Raw genomic sequence first — 21,515 nt, forward strand, 5'->3', positions numbered from 1 at the left:
GGACTGACTATGCACCATTAGGATACAAAATATAAATCAAATTTTACCCCAAAATCTTATCATAGTTTTTATGTCCATATATGTGGGGATGTGGGGGGAGAGGGAGGATAAGAGGCAAGGTAGGGGTAATGCCTGGGTAAAAATTGTGTCATCAGAAAGTCAGTAAATGCCAACTGAAAATTATTATAGTATGGAGAAAAGAAAAGAAAGAAGCGTCTTTATTAATAGTTACCTGCAAAAAGCCTTTTAATATGCACATTTGATGATGCTGCATAACTTTGGCACAGACATTCAATATGCCTGAGGTAGAATTGATCCAAGTTACAGGGTTTTCTGTAAGCAGCATAGTTAAGATAGGTAGCAAACAAAATACACATTGGCTCTTTGGTGGAAATCTTAAGACTGTGTTCCACTATTTTTAAACCAGTCTATATGTGCTGAACTTATGTTCTGTTACAGGTTACAGGTATAGATTGATTTCCAATCACTTACACTGGTAAAAGTGTAATGTCTGTACATGACCTTTTTGGAGACATTTTTGAGGAGTATCCTTGATTTATGGCAGAAAAGTTCATCAGAGCTTGATCCCACTCCTGTTAAATAGAAAAAATCCCCCTGGCCTTAAGTAATTTTAGGAACCCAATACTACTAGTTCCTTTACAGCATTGTGCCCATTTTGGAGGCAAATGCTTCTTTAACTAGAATTGTTTGTATGTTTTTTGTTTTTACTCTATGTTAAAATTATGTTTTACAAAAACAAACCACCAACACAGATTCCCAGCCCAGAAAGGTGGGCCACAGCTGAATGTTTTCATGCCACTAATTTTCCTCCTTATTTTCAGCTGCCAGTTGCTGAAAATTTGATTTAAACATTTATCTAGGTAGGGAAAAAGTTTTATTGCCATAGCTATTTCCTGCAGCCATAAACCTATCTCACAGGAGAAGATCCAGACAGCTGCAAACAGAAAATGACTAGCCATGAGACAATTCCTCTATTAAAACTAAAGTCTGAAAAAAAATCTCTGCTGTAAAAAAAGTTTAATGTAAAATATTCTTTTTCAACAATTATTTTTGAGAAATGAACTCTAACCTCAGAAAATGTTCGTTAGAACAAAAAATATCACTGCAACCAGCTGTTCAGATAACTGGATATAAGAAATTTTTCATTGTGGCTTTGTCCCAGCTCCAGACCGTGCTGTCACTGCTGCAAGGAGCTGAGGCAGAGCCGTGATCTGCTGCCTGCATGGCTGTGCTCAGAGCATGCAGGCTGCAGATCACGGCTCTGCCCTGACTCTGGACCACACTATCACCATTGAAAGATCCCAGCCTGGCCCCAGAGCAGCTCCGTGCCCTGCTGTGCTCCCTGCCAGCACTGCTGGGGCCAGTCTCCATGGAAACCCTGGCCCCGTGCGATCACAATGTGGCTGCTGCTGGGGTCCCCATGGAAATTGCCCCCAGCCACATGGGAAATGGTGCCTACTCTTAGCCCAATCTGGCCCGCAGGCCAGACTTTGCCTGCCCTGGTATAGAAAGTAAGACAAACATTGAAGGGGTTATTTTAATATTTATCTTTTTTAGTTCAAGGAATCTGAATCAATGACCTAGTGTTTTATGATAAGATGCTTCTGATTTATAAGGCTCAATAAAAGGATGCACTTTATGTGAATTGGACATCCGCTGTCTGGGTGTCCTGTTTTTCCAAATCAATTTGCTGCTTTTTGATGGAAGTTATTCATATTTTAAAGAAGGAGATGAGTGTTGTTTAGCAGATCATCAGGAAAAATCTTAGACAGGGCCTCTTTGTTCTTCTATTTATTGTTGATGATTTTAGGGTTTTGGGGTTTTTTTCAATTTCTACAATCAGTGAAATCCTGGCAAGCTAGCATGAGCAGAAATAAATATATGATACTCTATCTGAATTCTAGTCCTCTCAAAAAATTAAATGATGTCAGCTAGTTTGGCAATTTTAAAATTATTTGTATTCCACATATTGCATGATTGTCATTTATCCTTCATGCTGAGATTTGCAGTGCCTTGAATGTATATATAGCTACTGGTCTGGTGATGAATAGTAAAACAATAATAACTTGGAAAGTGATGGAGTAAGTATGAAATTAATGGATGGAGTGTGATTTCATGCATTTTAAGGTTGGACTAAAAAGTGCTTTGAGTCTTGTATTTAATTTTCCATATGTTCTATCATAATATATCTATCTTCTTATCAAACTAAGATTTTTTGAAATAAATAAAGGTATTTTAAGTACAGTTCTAATACATGTTAAAGGAAAAAATGTTCTGATACTATGAAGTAGTATTCTTCAATAGTCATTTTTTGGTTTCAGTAACAGGTCATAAAATGAACATTCTTTTACAAGGTAACCGAGTTGTAGCCATATTGACCTAGAGGAAAAAGAAATCAGGACTTGTAGTACAGATGATACCTTTTATTAGACCAACAAGATTTTTGCAAAAAAATTCTTTGATTGCAAGCTTTCAGGCACAAACACCCTTCATGAGGTATTGGATAAAAGATTGTAAAAGTTCTCCTGGGTAGAAATGAAAGTTCATATTTCATAGGATTTCACAGAGGAGTCAATAGATGGAAAACTTTTGGGCAGTCAGTTCATAGCTGGTACCTGCCTGCCCTGAGGAGTTTTTCATCTGTGAAATCCTGTGAAATATGAACTTTCATTTCTGCCCAGGAGAACTTTTACAAGCTTTTATCCAATGCCTCATGAAGGGTGTTTCTGCCTGAAAGCTTGCAATTAAAGAATTATTTTTGCAAAAATCTTGTTGGTCTAATAAAAGATATTATCTCTACTATGAGTCCTGATTGCTTCAGTCTTTTATAAAGCTTTTGTTTGAAAACACTATTTTCAGATTGGCGTAATTGCTAAATTGAAGATCAAGTTGAGAATGCTTTGAAGACAGCAATGAAAATATTTAAGTAAAATGACTCTTTTAAATCCATCTGTTCAATGTTAGGTTACAAGAAACAGTATTTTAATAAACATTATGAATTCAAATCTAGTCAACCATTAACTTGTTTCCTACTTCTCAAATTAGAACTGTATTGACCATTTGATTTCTTGGATATCAGTACCTATTGACAAGAATGTACTCTTTTTGACAAATAGAATATTAAGGATTTTGATTATAAAAAGTCCTCTTCCTCCATGGTCTTACTATTGAGGTGTGAAGGAGATGTGTGTCCATCAAATAGTATAACTGAAGAAAATAACCCTAACATTTCCCAGATTCAGATAGAATTGAGATTTATGTCAGGATGGCAGAGCTCAATATTCTGAAAGATATCCCACCCTCCTTTTCTTACAGTTTTCTATACTTCATTCTGATTCCCTTATTAGGAGTTCAGACACTAGTACAACCTTGTTACTCTTCCAGTAGACAATCTAAGCAGAGAGTAGGAACAAATGTTCTTTGCTACAAACATAGTCAAAAGAACACTTGATAAAAACTGTACCATCTCCCCACTTCAGACAAAAAGTCTGTATTCAAATATATCTGACTTAATGGATTCATTCACGGTTAATAGGCATTTAGAGTGTGTTAATGTTCAGTGACCATGACCAGACCATGGCAGGTAATAGCAAATGGATTCAGCTGCACATCTGAATGCCAGATACTTGCTATTACATATCAGAGTATAAGTCATAATAGTGCACATGAATAACCCTACGAATGTTTGCCAAAAAAAAAATATTCCGTGTTACATCTTGACACAGGGCATACCTTCTTGTCAAAAAATCATTGGGCCATAGGTGCTTATGGTATTTAAGTCACTATTATGACTTAAATCTGTAACTGACAGCAATTACAGATTTAAATGCCATTGATAGTTTATATGTGTTTGTAGAAAATACCTAGATTTAGAGAATACTTTGCTTGCTACAATAGATTTATGTGAGCCTATAAAGATACCAGGTATCTCTTAAGTACACTCCAGTACAAAAAAAATGCATAAGCTGTAAGCAGTCATTCATTCTTCCTTGATCCATAGAAGCCTACTGAAATATTATATCCTATTTTACTTCAAAATATATTTGAGTGGTATGTCATTGCTATATAGAACCTAACACAGCCACGTTTCTTCCTTTTGTCCTGAAAACATAAAGAATTCTCCCTAAAAGTAATCTAGTGCATCTGAAGTAGAAAAAAATCTTAATCATGCCAATTTATTTAATCAAAATTTGTGGGAGGTACTCAAGGAATTCTCCATTGAGTCACAAGCATATCTGTTCAATTACAAATGAAGAGTCTCATATTTTAAGGTACTGAACACTTAATGGGAGATGCTAAGCATTCTAAATTCCTTACAAACATAATGTCTTCAATGGGAGTCAGTTGTCAGTGTCCTCCAAACCCTGGAAATTTCCATCCACACTGTTTTATTTATATACATAAATTAAATGAAAATAACCCTTTAAATTTACTACTGTATCACTAATTATACATTCCTAAATAGTTTATGTAGGACAAAAAAATGCCTTCAAATGACTAATTCATCACGCCTTAACTGATGTGTTTAAAATCACTAGTAAAACATATAATGTCTAATGCCCTGTGGCAGGGTATTGTCCATGCCTGCCACTTTAAGGGTTGTAACTGATAGCATCCAGGTGCTTGGTTTCAGTGGCCATTTTACAGAGCAGGCTATAAATACGGAAGCAACAGTTTGCTGCTAGCAGCCATAAGAGAGACATCAGCTGGTGGAGCTGAGGCTCAGGAATAGCTTGGAGATCCATGGGCTAGGGCTATGGGGATGGAGGAGGCTCCCGATCCTGGGCATGACGTAAAACTGCACCCTGCCAGGGAAAGGATACCCAGTGGGACTGCTGGTGCTGCAGCAGCCCCATAAAATGCCAGGCCAGTTATCTCAATGGCAAAAGGCAAGTTGGGGGTGCCTAATACCCTCCATCCCCCACACAGTCCTAGCTGGGTAATGCCCAGGCCTGTGAGAGCTTAGAAAGGTCTGCAGCTAAGTTTACAGCAGAGTTGTGAGGGTAAAAGCAGGCAAGCAGCTTAGACCTGACCCAAGGTACTCAACTGGTCCATACGGGGGCCAGGACCCAGAGAGGGGTCAAAAGGGCCAGGAGCCCACCGTACAGGATGCCCACAGAGCAAAGAGGCTCAGGATCCTGACTGACCTGAGATGGGGCCAGGGCCTAAGGGGGAGCTGGAGGTCCCAGGGAGGGGACCACAGATAATGGGTGAAGGGTACAGCTAAGTTTAGCTGTCTGAGATGCTATCTGTGAGGCTTGGACCACTGTGTAGGTGTGGAATGGAGCTGCGGATAATCCCCTTAATATTGGTGTTCAAAATGGGCAGCCTCTTGCCTGATTAACATCATAATCGTGTATCATCAAGGCATGGCAGATGAGAGAGGCAGGTGGTTAGCCCAGAGACAGGTGGGCGGGTCAACATTGAACTGGCCCTGGGAAGGCCCCCTGTTACATACCCTTTATAAACTAATTACAAATATACACTTAATACAAAAGGTGCTTTTGTATACTGAATGACATACATTTATGTGCCACGTGTAGATAACTATAATTCAGTGATACATACTTTGAAAAAAGTGTATGTATTTGTTACCTATCAGAGTTAAAATTTTTTGTCAAATATCTATAAAGTAACTTTTTAACAGATTTTCCTTATTTGAATGTGTGAGCTCTAAGATGTATAATGGAGGAGTATAATGGAGACCATATAGATGTGTACGCACACACTAATATATACATATGAACACATATATACAGATATATAAATACACACAGGGTTCATCTATGCATGTGCTTTACTGTGGAGTTGATTAATTAGCTCTGCAGTAAAGTGTCACAGTAAACACGTGAAATTAATTCCACCAAAATACACATCTGGCCAGTGACAGGGGCTGGCTGGGGTAAAAGGGTGCTGAAGTGCTGGGACTGCCTGCCACCTAGCCCCAAACTTTAGCACCCTTGTGCCCCAGTCAGCCACTCTGCCACCCAACACCAACCCCTGGAGCCCAGGGCCAACCCCGTGCCCCACATGCTCCATGCCACTCTGGGACTGCTCTGCCTCACTTAAATGTGCTACAGTTCCAGGTGCAAGTGAGGATGCTGGGCTTTAGCACATCACATTAATTTATGTGTAGATGCACCCAGCCACACATACATAATTGTAAGGTGAGATTATATTAATATTTAATAACAGAAAATATTCTGTTAAAGATAAAGCAATGACACTTATGCATCTAACTTATATATTCTTTATGCATCTTATGTACTTATAGATATTATATATAATGTGCATTTATACTTTTCAATGCTTAACATTTTAAATGTGTAATCTCCTTTATATGTAATATGCAGAAAGGTTAATCATTGATCAACTTTAGCTACAACCTTAGCACCTTTTTGGACTGGTAACAAAAAAGAAAGATGATAATCTGCAGGGTTGTGCAAAGCTCTGGTGGCTGATTTGATTCAGAGATTTGGCCTGATTCGGTGGCCAAATCTCTGAATCCAAACTGAATTTGGAGACCCATTAAAAGGACCAGATTGAATAGGAAGCCTCTAAATTGATTCAGAGAGGTTTGGAAGGCTTGTAGCAAACAGAAACTGAGAAGAGGAAGGGAGATGCACTGATCTGCCATATATGGAAAAGGTTGTGGGGGGGGAAAGACTTCTCTGATACTGACATCTGTATATGTAGCTGACCAGTGACTGTGAGCTACCAGCCCTGCTGCATTCATCCCACTCTGCCTTAGTACACACAAATGATATGAGTTTTGCTTTCAACAGTTTGAGGTGCACTTTCACAGAAACCCTGCACCTATCTCCTTGAAACCTGGCAGGCTTCATGACCTCAGAAGGGACTACCATTCATGCTGCATTCATCTGAATTTGCAAAAAAATGACAAAGCTATAGATATTTTAGTGATTCCCCATTATAGTCTATGGCTGAATCTCCAAATCAGTGCCAAATCTCTGAATCCAAATTAGCCAAAATGAATCAGGACAGTGATTTGATTCACCAAATTGAATCACTGTCCCTCTGAATCACCTGAATCCAAAGCAAATACTTGCTGCTTTGTACCGGCCTAATAATCTGTGAATTTTCATTTTGCATTATTCTAAAATAATATTTATGCTCATCAACAGAGATTTCCTTTAGCGGGGGAGATGACACAACTCTAGCTTTGAAGAAGCTCATGCCCTACTAAAAATAATCTAAGAAAATATCTTTTTATAGCTTATTTGAAAATGCTTCACATTCTGCCATATTTGAAACAGGTAAGCTGCTTATGGGCTTCCTCCTGTCACTCCTACTTTTTAATGTAATGTTTGTGGGCTAGCCAAGTGACTGACAATACAAAGTCTACCTGTCAATCCTCTACCCTCAAGCCACTTGCTTCCCCAACATTTCTTGTAGGCATGCAACTTCAAGAAGACGTAGATTGACTCCACTGGTGGAAGATAGGCAGTCTGGGTAGCTTGCTTAGGACCAATTTTTATTGAATTGGATGGGAGAAAAAAAGGATACAATAATGAACAATCAAGTCGCCATAACCATCCCTGATAGATTAGGACCCTTGACAAGAAAAAGGATGGAGGTTTAAGTATTTGGAGGTAGTGATTTAAAGCCTTTGGAGAAAGATGTTGAAAACATTATAACAGTAGGATTTATAGTGACATTTTAGCTTTAGTCATGGGACAGAATTATCAGGCTTTTTCAAAAAGGAACATATGGACTTACTTCTTCCTAACTAAAAGAAAAGCAAAGGCACCATTACAACTGGAAAAAACAAGAAAGGCTATAAGCTGAACCCAGTGAAAAAAAATTTAGTGCATGATTATTACATGTTTTGCTACTTAAATCCTTCTGTAAATGGAATGTGGTAAGCCTCTGTTGTGGTGTTTTCATTTTTGTTTTTTTAATTGCCTGTGTTTTACCAAAAGTGGTGAAAATGGCCAGGCTGGAGCTTTGAAATTACTCATCCATCCCTGTCCTTGGGAGCTGTCTGCTGCTGAGGCAGGCTCCAAAACTGGAGCCCAGCAGAGACAATGTCCTCCTGCCCCAGCAGCAGGCAGCCGTCAGCCTCAGCTCCACATGGGGGTACACTGTCCCAGCCAGGCTCTGTGCATGGAGCCCACCCCAGCAGCAGGCAGGTCCTTTGGGCAGGGAGCAATGACCCCAAGCAATTCCCCCCCCACAACCCCATGTAGGCCATGTCCCCCTGTGTACAGCCATGGCTGGGAGCTGCCTGCTGTTGGGCAGGGGGACATTGTTGTGGCTGGGCTCTGCACTTGGATCCTACCCCAGCAGCAGGCAGCTCCCAGGGCCAGGGAGTAATCTCTCAGCCCCGACTGCAATTGTGGAGCTGCATCTGGGAGCTGCCTGCTGTGAGAGTAGAGGGACATTGTTTCAGCTGGGCTCCACTCTTGAAGCCTGCCCCAGCAGCAGGCAGCTCCTGAGGGAAGGGAGCAAGGTCCCAGCCCCTGCTCTAATTGGAGAGTTGGGGCCAGGAGCTCCTTGCATGGGAAGAATTTCCTACCCAGCCCAGAGCTGGCTGAGATCTGCCCCAGAACGGGACAGGTTGTGGCCAGCCCTGTGCTCTCCTGGACTTCTCTCCTCCCCAGACTAGCTTCCCAAGGGATCATGCCCAGGAGCTCCCTCCACACAGATCAGGGAGATGAAGTCAGTATCATATACTTCGATTTCAAAAAGGCCTTTGATTTGGTCTCCCACAATGTCATCATGGTAAAATTGGCAAGGTGTGTCCTCAACAACTTAGTGGTCTGATGGCTAGGAAACTGGCTCCAAGGTTGGATCCAGAGAACATTAATAGATGGAACTGAGTCAACATGGCAAAAGGAGACCTGTGGTGCCCCTCAAGGCTCAGTACTCAGACTAGTACTTTTCAACATTTTTATCCATGATTCAGACACGGGTGTGGAAAGTGTATTGGGAATGTCTACAGATGACACCAAGTTATGAGGAAATGTGGTCACACTGGAAGACAGGCTGAGGATACTGGCTGACTTGGACAGACTTGTAAAGTGGGCAGATCTAAATGTGATGATGTTTAATACCAAGAAAGGTAAAGTACTCTATCTGGAGAAAAATAACCCACAACATGCTTGCAGGCTGAGTGGTGCTGCACTAGCCAGCACCACAACCCAAAGAGACATGGGGGGTCACGATCAACTATGAAATGAACACCAGTGCAATACTCTAGCTGACAAAGTGAACAACACTCTGGCATGCATCAACTGATGCATCACAAGCAAAACTAAGGATGTCATCCTCCTGCTCTAGTCAGCATTGGTGAGGCTGCAGCTGGAATACTGGTCTTCTGCCATACTTGCTAGTCTTCCTGCATATCAGGATGGTTTGGTCCTGTACTGTCGGTAAGGCTTCCTTAAAGTACAGCCAGTTCTCCTGGACTTCTCTCCCCCCCAGACTGGCTTCCCAAGGGATCATGCCCATGAGCTCCCTGAGCAAGTTGAAGTCTGCTTTTTTGAATTCCAGGGTCTTTACTTTGCTGCTCTCCATTCTTCCTTTCCTCAGGGTCCTTAACTCAATCATTTCATGGTTGCTGCTGCCCAAGTTGCTACCTACTAGTACATTCCCCACCAATTTTTCCATTTGAGAGCAGCAGGTCAAGAAGAGCATGGTTCCTAGTTGGTTGCTCCTGCACTTGCACCAGGAAATTGTCTCCAACACTCTTCAAAAACTTCTTGGATTGCCTGTGCACTGCTGTATTGTCCCCCCCAGCAGATATCAGAGTGATTGAAGTCACCCATGAGAACCAGGGCCTGTGATCAGGAAACTTTCACAAGCTGTTTGAAGAATACCTCCCCCACTACTTTCTCCTGGTCTGGTGTTCTAAAGCAGACCCCCCACCATGACATCACCCTTGTTGCTCTCTGTTCTGACCTTAACTCAGAGACTTTCATCTGGCCAGTTTCATACTGGAGCTCTGAGCAATCATATGGCTCTTTTACATGAAGTGCAACTCTTCTTCCTCTTCTCCCCTACCGGGCCTTCCTGAATAGTTTGTACCCATCCATGACAGTGCTCCAACCATGACAGCTATCCCACCAAGTCTGTTATTCCAGTCATGTCATAGTTCCGTGACTGTGCAAGGACTTACAATTCTTTCTGTTTTTTTCCCAGGCTCTGAGCATTTGTGTACAGGCACCTAAGGTAACTAATTTTGCCATGATTTCTCAGAAAGAATGAGAACACCTCCCCAGTTGTCTATCTGCTTGCTCTTCTTCCAGGTCACACACTTCCCTACTTACCTCAGGGCTTTAGTCTCCATCCCCCGGCAAACCTAGTTTATAGCCCTCCTTACTAGGTTAGGAAACTTGTCTATGAAGATGTTCTTCCTTCTCTTTGCTAGGTGGATCCCATCTCTTCCTAACAGTCCTTCTTCTTGGAACATCATCCCATGGTCAAAGAAGCCAAAGCCCTGCTGCTGACACCACCTGTGCAGCCCTGCATTGATCTGAAGGATGCATTCACTCCTTTCCCTTGACCAGAAGGATTGAAGAGAATGCCACCTGAGCCCCCATCCCCTTCACCCTTACACCCAGAGCCCAGTAATTGCTTTTGATCTGCTCAGGGTCTCCCTTGGCAGTACCATTGGTGCCCACATGGATGAGTAGTCAGAGGGCTGGATGAGCTTCAGCAATCCCTCCATGACATCTTGGATCTGGGCTCTGGGCAAGCAGCAGACTTCCTGAGACAACAGATCAAGTTAGCAGATGGATCCTTCTATCCTCCAAAGAAGAGGGCCTCCACCCACCATCACCCATTGCTTATTCTTGGTAGTGGTAGTCTCGATCCTTCCCACTGTGGGAAGGTCTGTCCTGTCCTCCTCCACCAATGGAACATGCTCCTAACCCTCTGGTGCTAGGGATCTATATCTATTCTCCAGATGAACTGCTACAGGTGGAGATGAAGATTTCTGCTTAAGGCCAGAGGTTACAAGTTTCCAAATTCCACCTTCCCAGGAGTCCAGGTCCCCTCCCTTTTCTAGTGCTACCTCTGGCAGTTCTTCTTCCACTATACCGATGATCTCCTTCAGCATCAAATCAATGAACTTTTCATGGTGAAGGTGCTTCAGAGCCACTTCCTCCTGTAACTTTCCTGCCTGCTGCCTGAGAGACACCACCAGGAGGCACCGCTCATACTGCAGGCACTTCCCCAGCTGGCTGTCACCAGAAGGAACTTGCAAGCCGCAGTCCCCACAGCACCAAACATGGTCCTGGTAGAAGCCTCAATGGTGAATGCTTCTGCCTGGGCAAAAACCTCACAGGTACAAGCAGAGGAAGCGGCAGTGGCTTTGCCATTGCTCTGATCTCCAGCCATTTCCCTGGGTCTCTTAATCTGCCTCTTTTCTCTTACTGTTCTTCCAAGTACACCTTCCCTAGTGAACTCACCTGGAAGCTAGGCTGTTTACTGTGCCTTGGCCACAAAGGGTTCCTTTTTCCCTGCTTTGTCACATCAAGCTGAAAGGCTCTCCCCTCAAAGGTGTGTGTGTGGGGGGGGAGAATTGACCTGCAAACTGCCTGCAAATTGTTTGCCCTGTTTGCTGATGCTGTTCAATGGCTCCCTGGTTGCTTGAGGAGTCTCGTTGTATAACCTGCTGAGACTGAACTGGCTCTGCTCCCTTGTTAGCAAAACACAGGCAGCAACACTCTGCTAGCAACACTCCCAGCATCTCAGAGCACATGCCTCAAACACACATAACCCACCAAACATTCAGCAAGCCAAAGCCACAGGCAGCACTGGATCTCATTTACCTTTCATGGGCAGGATCTGGTGCCTGGTGCCTGACTTCCCTTCCTTTTCCCCTTCCTTCTCTTGCTCCCAGAAAACTGTTTGCAATCTGCTTGCCCTGTTTGCTGCCCTTGTTCACTGTTCTCCCAGTAAAAAACAAAAGTGTAGATTCATGCTGCTGTCTCAGACCAAAAATGCCAGTTCTGGGAGAAAAATAACTCAACTCCAACCTGGTAGAAATTACCCCTGGGAGAGTTTCTCACAGGAGAATGAACATTTATGCATTTCGCATGACTTAACTCCTCCTGCAAGCCAGGAGGGGGCAGCCTGACTACCCCACCAATGGACTGTGACTGAGAACCAAAGGTGACATGTAGGAGAGGCACAGGGGGCGGGGGGAGATGCCCCCGAGATTGGCTACTGCTGAAGTCACTTCTGGCTGGATGCTGTAGGCAGTAACTACCTCCCCCCACCGATATGGCTGCCGGCAGCTGCAGGCAGTCTCTGTTTGCCACCACTAATAGTGCAGATGGTGGCTATGGGTGGTACCTGCTTACTACCCACTGCTTGCCACCTCCCCCCACTCACCACCAAAACCACTGCAGCTGCCTGCAGGCAGTCTCCACTTGCCACCACCATGCGGCCACCTGCGGAGAGTCCCCGCTCACCACTGCCATGCCCCCACTGCCAACACCACCACCGCCACCTGTGAGTGATTGCTGTGCCTCTCCAGCATGAGGAGGCATGCATCATTCATTCTAAGAGCCCTCATACTTGGCGTCTTCCTCACCCCCACAATTGTACCCCCAGTTCTGTGTGTACTCTGGTGTACTCTTCAGAGCCCACTGCTTTGTAACAATGCAACTTCCTTGTGCAGGGCATTATGTATCAGGAAAATGTAAAAAGCAGGGGTGGTTTCATCTCTGAATGCCCGTACTGCTTCATCTCCCAGAATCATTTCTAGAGGTGGAAATTTCCTGCCACTAGAAATGGACATTTGTACATAGCCATACAATACATATAAGAAAAACTATAGTTGTTTCCCTTTTCACAACTATTACTAATGATTTTGGGGATAGCTATATCTCAAAATCAACTTATCTTCAAAATACATGGAGAGAATTGGGCACTTTAGAATAGGAATCACAACAAACACCATACTCAGTGTAGTGCTGGGAACTCAGATTTAGGTCCTTGGCAATTTACACAAAGGTACTTCCCCACCCCACTCCCTGCCCAAAAGTATTTACAGTCCTGAACTCTCTCCTGGAGTTAGCAGACCTCAGTCCTTTCTTTCAAAACCCATTTGGAAGAAAGGGGAAGTTTTTTGTGATGGCTTCCTTTTATCCAACATGTCAGTGGCTAGAACATTCATACACAGTGTGCTGTGAACATTCATGAATAGGACTGCTCTCTCTCTGAAAGGTTTCAAAGACATCTCTCTCATAGAAGTGTTCAAATTACAAGGCTTTAGGGTATCTTCGGAGAATTCTAGGACGGGAGGTACTTTCAATCCCTCCTGTTGAACTTTTTCCATTTTGAATGGAACAATTAAATGTTCATTGGACAAGGAGAGAGCATGAGTGGGAATGGGCATTATTTTGTGGGAGCAGGAAAACCTGGATCCAGGTCTCTACTCTCTGACAGCGTTCTTGCTGGTCAAATAACAAAATATTTCCAGAAATCAGTGCAAGAATCTATGATGTCATGTGCTCATGAGCATGTTTATCAGTGAGTTAGAATTAAAGGAGACAAACCTTTGTTAATAAACATGCAGTTGAACCTCTGCTTGTGTGCAAAGACCCACTGAAGTCAATGGGTCATCTTCACAGGTCCTAATGTAAGATTTGGACCTTATGCCATACTGCACTCTTGTAAGGTTTGCAAGATGAAATCAAGGCCAGTTTTTCCACTGACTTTAGTGGAGCTAGAATGTACCTTGCAGACTATAAGGAGAACAGTTATATAGGTTTTTGTATTAAGTTCAGATTTTTGCGGGGTTTCTTTTATTTTTTTATCTTCCAAAGAGATTTACATTTGCTGACCTTGCAGCTGCTTGTAGCCCCAGTAGATCAATTCACACACATATCACGGTGAAGGACTAGGGCCTAAATAGACACAAAATATGACACATAGCTATAAAATAAAAAGTGTGTGAGAGGGAAGACAAGGTTGACAGTAACAAAACACAAGGTTGATTTTCTCCTTCTTACCATTACACCATGAAGGACTTCTGTCTATAGCTAACATTATTTGTAAGTATTTTTCCCTTACAAAAGAATATATACCATTTAAAATGTAGTACTATTACAATATTAATAACAGTATCAATATATGTATTTCTGTTAAGTTTATATAAACATTCCACAACAATTTCATTTAAAACACAAAAAAAATCAATATTAATACAATATATCACTCACCCTTTTCAAGAAACATGATATTTAAATGATTTTGCCCCTCTGGCTAGGGACAGAAATTACAAATAAAATAATACAAGTGACTGGAAAGCAGTCAAAATCTGTAACACAACAGGGCTAGGGACAGACATTCAAAAAGCTAGAGCCTGAATTGATTCAATCTTTGTGGGTTAGTCTAACCTACCTAGATCAAACTAATTTGCAAGTGAATAGACATTCACAAAATGCAGGCGCATGCCTCCAGTGGCTCAGGGCAGGAGCTGGGGCATGCTAAAATATGCTCTCACCTGCAGGGAAGCTGTGCTGGGGGGGTGGGGGGGGCAGCCTTGGGAGTAGCTTGGAGTGAACTGGCCAGGGATAGGGTTTAATTCCCCACTCTCTGTCCCACGGGCATGGACCCAAGTCACGGCCTGCCTGGCACTCCCCCTTCACTGCTGTACTAGCAGGGCCAGTAGCATCCAGATGCCAGCCAGCATGGTCCCTGAGGCAGAGGGGACATGGAGTGGAGTTATTCCTCCCTCTACACCCACGCAACCACCCACATGCCCTCCCCCCACCCCAGCAGGAAAAGTCTTGCACTCCAGGACCCAGGACAGGGACTACAGACACTGTGCATCAGGGTCACTCTTCCCTCACTGCTCTGGGGATGGAGGCAGAATCAGAGGTCAGCTGGTTTAGGCGGAGAGGGAACAGGGTTATACCCACCTCCGCACCTGAGGGACCACAATGGGATCTTCTTGCCCTGACTGCCACCACCACCACTCACTCCCTGCAGGGATGGAGCAGCAGAATAAATCCCCTCTTGCTCCCTCTGCCAGACGCTGTAGGGGGGACAATAATCCTCCACCCTGCTTACCATCTAAGGGGGTCATGCTGACTGGCCTCTGGCCCTACCCCCACTGGAGTGGTGACGGGGGAGCAACCCTGATGAGAGCTCAGCCCCTGTCATAGTGTCCCAGAGCATGAGCCTCTTCCTGGTGGGGGAACTGCACTGCAAGTGGGAGGGCCACACTGCAGGGTGGGGAGAGCTGCTGCAATCTGTGCGGGGCAAGAGGTGGCAGTGCTAAGCGGTCTTGGGGAACTATGGCACTGCCCAAGGCCTGATGCCACCACTTGCCCCACACAGTCCACAGCTACTCTGACCCCCACTGGCGGTCTCCGCACTGAGAAGAGACTTGCGCCCCTCAGACACAAAGACAGGGGCTGCTGCCCCTGTCAAGTCCATGCCCCCTCGCCACTCCAGCAGCAGGATCAGGGGCCTGGCCAGAGGTCAGCATGTAAGGGCCCCTTAGGCAGTGGCACAGGGAGGGAGCCCCCCCCCCCACCCCGGCATTTGTCAGAGGGTGTGGGGGTGGGGGGTGGCTTGTCCTACCACTTACCTCACACAAAGAATGAGCAGCAGTGGTTGGGGCAGGCATACCCCAGCTGCAGTCCCTCAAGGGCAATGGGGGCAGAGAGGGGAATAAACCCCAGTCCCTGCCCTCTCTGCCTACACTGGTTTGAGGTCAATCACTTAAATCTGATACTACATTCAACCAAGTTTATTTCAAACCAGTTCGGGCCATTTTGAAACTAATTTATAGGCACTGAACTTCTGTTCTGTTATAGGTTAAAACCAGTTTCTGATCACTTAAACCAGTTTATGTGCAACTTCTGTCCCTAGCCCACATAAACCACTTTCAAAATGGTCAAAACTGCTATAGAATAAACTTGGATGAATGTAGTATCAGACTTAACTGATTTAGGTTAAATCAGTTTATTGAATTTCTGTCCCAGATTCCCTCCTGATTCAAGTTAATATACAGTCTCCCAGCATCCCAAAGGGTGCTTTGAAAACTCCCCCTCATAGGGTAGGCAGGCTAGCCTTGGCCCAAGTTGTCTCCTCCAGCTGAGCAGGAAGGCATGCCCTAGTGGTCCCCAGCTTCTGGCCTGCACCACTGCAGACATGTGGCTGCATTTCAAGAATCAAAAGTAAATGTCTGTTCACTTGCTTATTGGTTCAGTCTACACAGCTTAGACTAACCTGTGAAGACTGAATTGATTCAGCCTTGGGCTTGTTGACTGTCTATACTTAGCCTTTATCTCCAATCAGCTGAGGAAAGAGAGGAAGAAAGCTGCCTTTCTTGCCTCCTTTATCTTTTTGAACTTGCAACAGAAATATGTCAGAAAATATTAAAGTAGAAAAATAAAAACACAAACTTCAATCATGAATTGAACAACAGTCCCACTGTAGATGCCATGTGAAAAGAAGGCAGAGTTAAGAAAAGAATAAGTGATAATTTGCATTTGACATCTGTCTAAATGAATTAACGTTATGACCAGTTCCCTTAGTGTTGCCGAAAAAATACATTATACCTATTGTACATTACAAAAGGTATTTTTCTGCCCATTAAGGTCAATTTTAAAAGGTCCTTTGAATCAAGTGGATAGTGGAACACAAGATTTACAGATAAAACACTAATATGTGTAATATTTTAAAATGGGGCTAAGTATTCTAAATATTTTAGGATGCTCATACAGCACTTAAAATCTGTTATCATCTTTTCCAGTTTTCATTTGCTTAGTGAAGCCTTTCAAAGGTTTTCAAGTATCGCTAAGTGAATCATTCTAAGTATATCCATTGCTAAATATTTTAGTGGAATTGCCTTACATACTATACCGAGTTCATGAACTCTCTGTTGTTTTTAGCCTACTATATTTAAATAATCGTTTAACTGATATGTGAATAGCATAAATTGGAAAGATCATAGGCAAAGTACATACTGACACCTTCAGAATCCTTCTGAAAGTGAAAAATTGCAAATTTTTCCATAAAATATGCAAGCAACTTCCCTGTTTATAATAATTACTTTTCAAGTAAGAAGTATTCTGAGGCAGAAGAACTTCGTTTTCAGCTACTTTTATGGTTTATATCTTATAAAATAATGATGAGAACATATGCACATTTGATTAGATAGAAGCAGCATATTGAATTATTTTATCCCTCCAGATATATCATGAATCATGAATGAGCCACCAGCTGACTCCATATCTGGATATTGAGAAAAGTGTTATGTAGGGAAAGTACTTAACAGTTGAAGCAGACAGTGATAAGTATTTGCACTCTAAAACACTTGCGTTCCAAATGGCTAATAACGGTGGGAGCAGTAAGGAGGCAAGTTCATTCTAAAGCTAACAATCATTCAGTGCTCCCTGTAACTGATATCTGTACTTGTAAATTGTATCGTATTTGCTGAAAATAGTGTGGTAATAATATACTTGGACAAATAAAGCCACAATTAGTTGTAGAAACCCAGTAAAATGTTTATTTTGCCATTTAATGCATTTAAAAAAAAATCAACTAACAACCATCAGCCCATGATGAGCTAATGAAAATAAGAATTTGTTTGGGTTTTCTTTTTGGTTGTCTTTGCTAGTATTAAAAATATTAGTTTTCAATAATCAAAACTAATAAAAATGCAGAGAGATAAAAAGGCTTTCTTGTTGCATGCTAAAGACTGAAATTTGGCTGATACATGTTTGGCTCTCAGGGGGTGGGGAGGTGAGAATGAGAAGAGGAGGAGCCAGAGATAAGAAGAAAGGAGGGGGAGAAAGCAAGCTGGCATTTTACCTGAATAGTAAGTATGAAATGCATTGCAGGATGTCTCAGAGTGATCAGAAAGCACCCCCTGGAATACCATTTCTTATTATTTTTAGAAGGGGCAGCTGTTTGTGTTAGGCTAGGTCTTTGCAATCTTCAGTAAAAATGTCTGGTATATGTCTATAGTGCCAACCAGGGGACATACCATCTTTTATGAGTAATAATGGAATTTTTAGATGAGCTGTCCTTTTACAATAACTCTTGGAACTCTATCCTGTGTTTGCATGTGTAGGTATGAAAGTAGGACAAACACCAAATCCCATGAGCTCCTCTGCTGTGGGCAGTTTTATGACTCTAAATACAAGCATATCCTAATAATTATCCTCAAAATAGTCAGTAAGATAGGTCCTTGTATAGGCCTTCTGAAACTAAGCTTATATTTTATAAGCTGATAATCAAGGCTTAACATAGGGTGATCTGGATCAGTTTTCTCTTTTGCTTCCATTTTCTTCCTTGGAATTCTAAGCCCTGTTTATTTTGTTTTATGAGATAATATATTACCTCTAGGTACTTGAAATGTCAGAAATGTACATTAGAAAACCACACTATACACTTAAGCAGGGATATCAAAAAGGTAATTTCCTCACTTGAAGGCATTATGGCAATTGTTGATGAAAAGGAGGCCAAATGCTTGAATATTCAGGATGTTTTCAGGTCATAAATAGGATTTATATTTTGATTCAATTCATACAGTCTTCTAATAAAAAAACAAGAGCCTACCCTTTACCAGGGGCAGTGGAATGATAAATACAGTGAAAAAGTTGTGCAAAGAGCTTGGCATAGTGTATGCTTATGCTTGCTTTGTATCTTTGCTCTAGTTAGTACTAAAGAGATGAGTTTCATAAGTTCTAGCTATATAACCTAATTCACTTAAATTAAAAAAAATACATTTTTAAAAATCAGTTGTGTTTATCGCAGATCTTTAGTTTCATTTTCAAAATACTGAAACACGTTATGTTCCATTTTACACATATGTCACAAACACCAATATGATTTATTTTTTACCCCCAAACAGGAGTATTAGCATATGTTATATATGCATGCCTCATGCTATTCTTTTAGCCCTTGGGACTGACATTTTCCAAGTTCTGCCTCCGGCTAATTTTGGGGGGAGGGGAAGAAATTTCAGCTAAGTTTCAGCTAAAAAGTTAAGCCATTTCTGAGAACTAGGTTAGGTAAAAATATATTGCTTTACCTCTAGAAAACAAGCAACAAACAAAACTAAGTAAAAATATAAACAATGTATTAAAAACTCTAGTGTCTCCATATTTTGGGGAAGAGATCAGAAATATAGCAGATCATTCTGGTATCTGAGAGATGACTTTGACAGTCCTGATAAATTCGCCCTAATTTCACCAAGATACAAGCCTTAAAAAAGGCTTAGCTCACACATGATCAGTGAAAATTTGTTACAGTTGGGTCACTAAAGTCTCAGAAGATCCTTTTTGCACCTACTATGCTGCAGAATTTCACAGCTCCTGTTTCCCAGCTGTGTTGCATATATATCACTCCCACACAACAACTGAACATATCCTATACTGGGCTGCAGGATTTTCCAATAGATGCTCATTCTGGCTGTTTTGGCACACTGTGGATTTGGGCACTATAGCTATTTTCTTAGTGCTCCCCCATCCAGGAGAAATATCCAGGAGCAAAGAGCCACACTGGCATTTAATATGGGATGAGGACACAGAGAAAAGTTGGTTGTAGAAAGGTATGGAGGAGCAGGGAGAGCAAGGAAGAGGAGTTAAGATAGCTGGGAACTGGAGCAGGAGGGATGTTGTTTAAGAAAGGAGTAAAAGCAGTAAAAGTGAGGGAACAAGAGCTGTAAGGCAAATCAGGGCAGAAGCAGGTGGTCAACATAAGCAGAGGTGGAGGTGACAGGATTCAGTATGAGTTGAGGGAAAAAGAAGCAGGAGCTGGGGTGGAGAGCTGATATCAGCAGAACAGAGGGAAAGCTGAAGCTGATGTGTTGTAGGTGTAGGAGGAGGAATTGACAGATGGGACAAACATTATGATACAGCGTTTACTTAACATTTTTCAATCCAATGACATTTGTCTTTTCTCACAAAAGCCTTCCATTATCTTCTTTGGTATTTCTCCTATGTAAGAACTGTAGAATTAGATTCGGTACACTCAGGTCTCTCTTTATCCAAATTCATTTTGTGCGAATTCGCTTATATGCGACAACCTTATTTATACAAAGAGATTTGCTTTGTCCAAGACAAATCTGACCTTATGCAAAGTCAGCCAGGAACGAGCTCCCTGCAGGGAGCTTGGAGGAGGCGGAAGGAAGGCGGTGAGACAGGGGGTTGCCATGTGCAAGTACAGTACATGCACGTGGCCCCAAGTAGCCTTGAGGGCAGCTCTGGCAAGTAAGTGGGGGGGGAAGAGAGGGATTGAGGTTCCTGTATAGAGGGAGCTGGGCAAGGCTTGGACTACTGTTCAGCTAGGAGTACTTGGGGCCCAGGGCCAGTGTGCAGCTGCAGGGTGCCAGCAGGGAGCAGGATGGAGTCTGGTGGCTCACTGGGGGAGGGCCGGCTCCCTGCTGCCACGCACACTTCCCAGTGGAAGAGGCAGACACACAGGCTCAGTGGACCCTAGACCCAGTCCTGGGCCCAGCTTGGCTCCTCTCCCTGCCTGGTCCCAGCACCTTGCATCCCGCTGCCCTGGCCACGCACCTCCTGTGGCATGGCAGGCACAGAAGGTGCGTGGCCAGGGCAGTGGAGGATGAACATCTGCTGTTCCCTGCTGCCCTGCTTCCCTGCCCTGGGTGCCTCTCCAACCTGGCGAGGCTGGAACAGCAGGACTGCGCAGAGAAGCTACAAGCTCCCTGCTGCACCAGATCATGCCCGCCAGGCTGTGGAGGCTCAGGGGCAGGGAAACAGGGAATAGTAGGGCCATGCAGAGAAGGTGCTTGTCCCACACTGCCTTGAAGATGTGCTCACTGCACGTGCCACTGTTTGCAGCATGGAGCTCGCAGCCTTTCCATGCAACAGTTACTGTATTGTGTAATTACTGTTTGAATTTGTCATGGTTGGTGGGGGCAGTAGAGTGAGGTTTGTACATATCCCTCTTAATTACTTGTAATAATGGATTCGCTTTATGCAGATTCACTTAATGGGAGGGTTTTTTGGAATGCAACCCTCGCATAAAGTGAGACTCAAGTGTGTTTGTAACAAGATGTGGCTAACATGCTGTTTAATTTAATACTAGATTAAATACTGAACCCACTGAAATCCATGACAAACACCCATTTGGAGCCCTTTACAAATATTTATTTAATTAAGGTGTTGTTATAGTCATCCATTGAAAAATATTTCAGTTGAAGTCTTTTTTTAAAAGGAGGTCTTGCTTAACTGAAGTATTCTGCTCTGAAAGGTGTCAACTTAGACAACTGTAGCTGACAGAGTCCTTAACAAACCCTTCTGACAGCATCTTTCACAAAAGCGTTCTTCAGAAACATGTCCCTATGGCCTTGTTTTCAGAAGGCCTATGTCCTCAGTGCAGAAAGATAATTGTTTTTACAGAAAGACAACTAACAAGCATTGCCTACCCTGCTATAAGACATTAGTGGAAAGAGGACACTTGTATATTTTACTGAGAAATAGTTAAGCAAGGTCACATTGGTGGCGGGTGGGGGGGGCATTTTAAATTAG

At 42.9% G+C, this 21,515-nt stretch overlaps 1 protein-coding gene across 5 annotated transcripts in view; it reads right to left on the bottom strand.

Moving 5' to 3' along the window:
* PRKG1 (protein kinase cGMP-dependent 1) overlaps positions 1 to 21,515 on the bottom strand; it is a 1,074,795-nt gene that overhangs the window by 377,013 nt on the left and 676,267 nt on the right. The gene's annotated exons all lie outside the window — the stretch shown is intronic.

Source organism: Crocodylus siamensis, chromosome 7 (assembly GCF_052110815.1).
Source record: "Crocodylus siamensis isolate JL-2025a chromosome 7, ASM5211081v1, whole genome shotgun sequence".
In the NCBI taxonomy this organism is placed as follows: domain Eukaryota; kingdom Metazoa; phylum Chordata; order Crocodylia; family Crocodylidae; genus Crocodylus; species Crocodylus siamensis.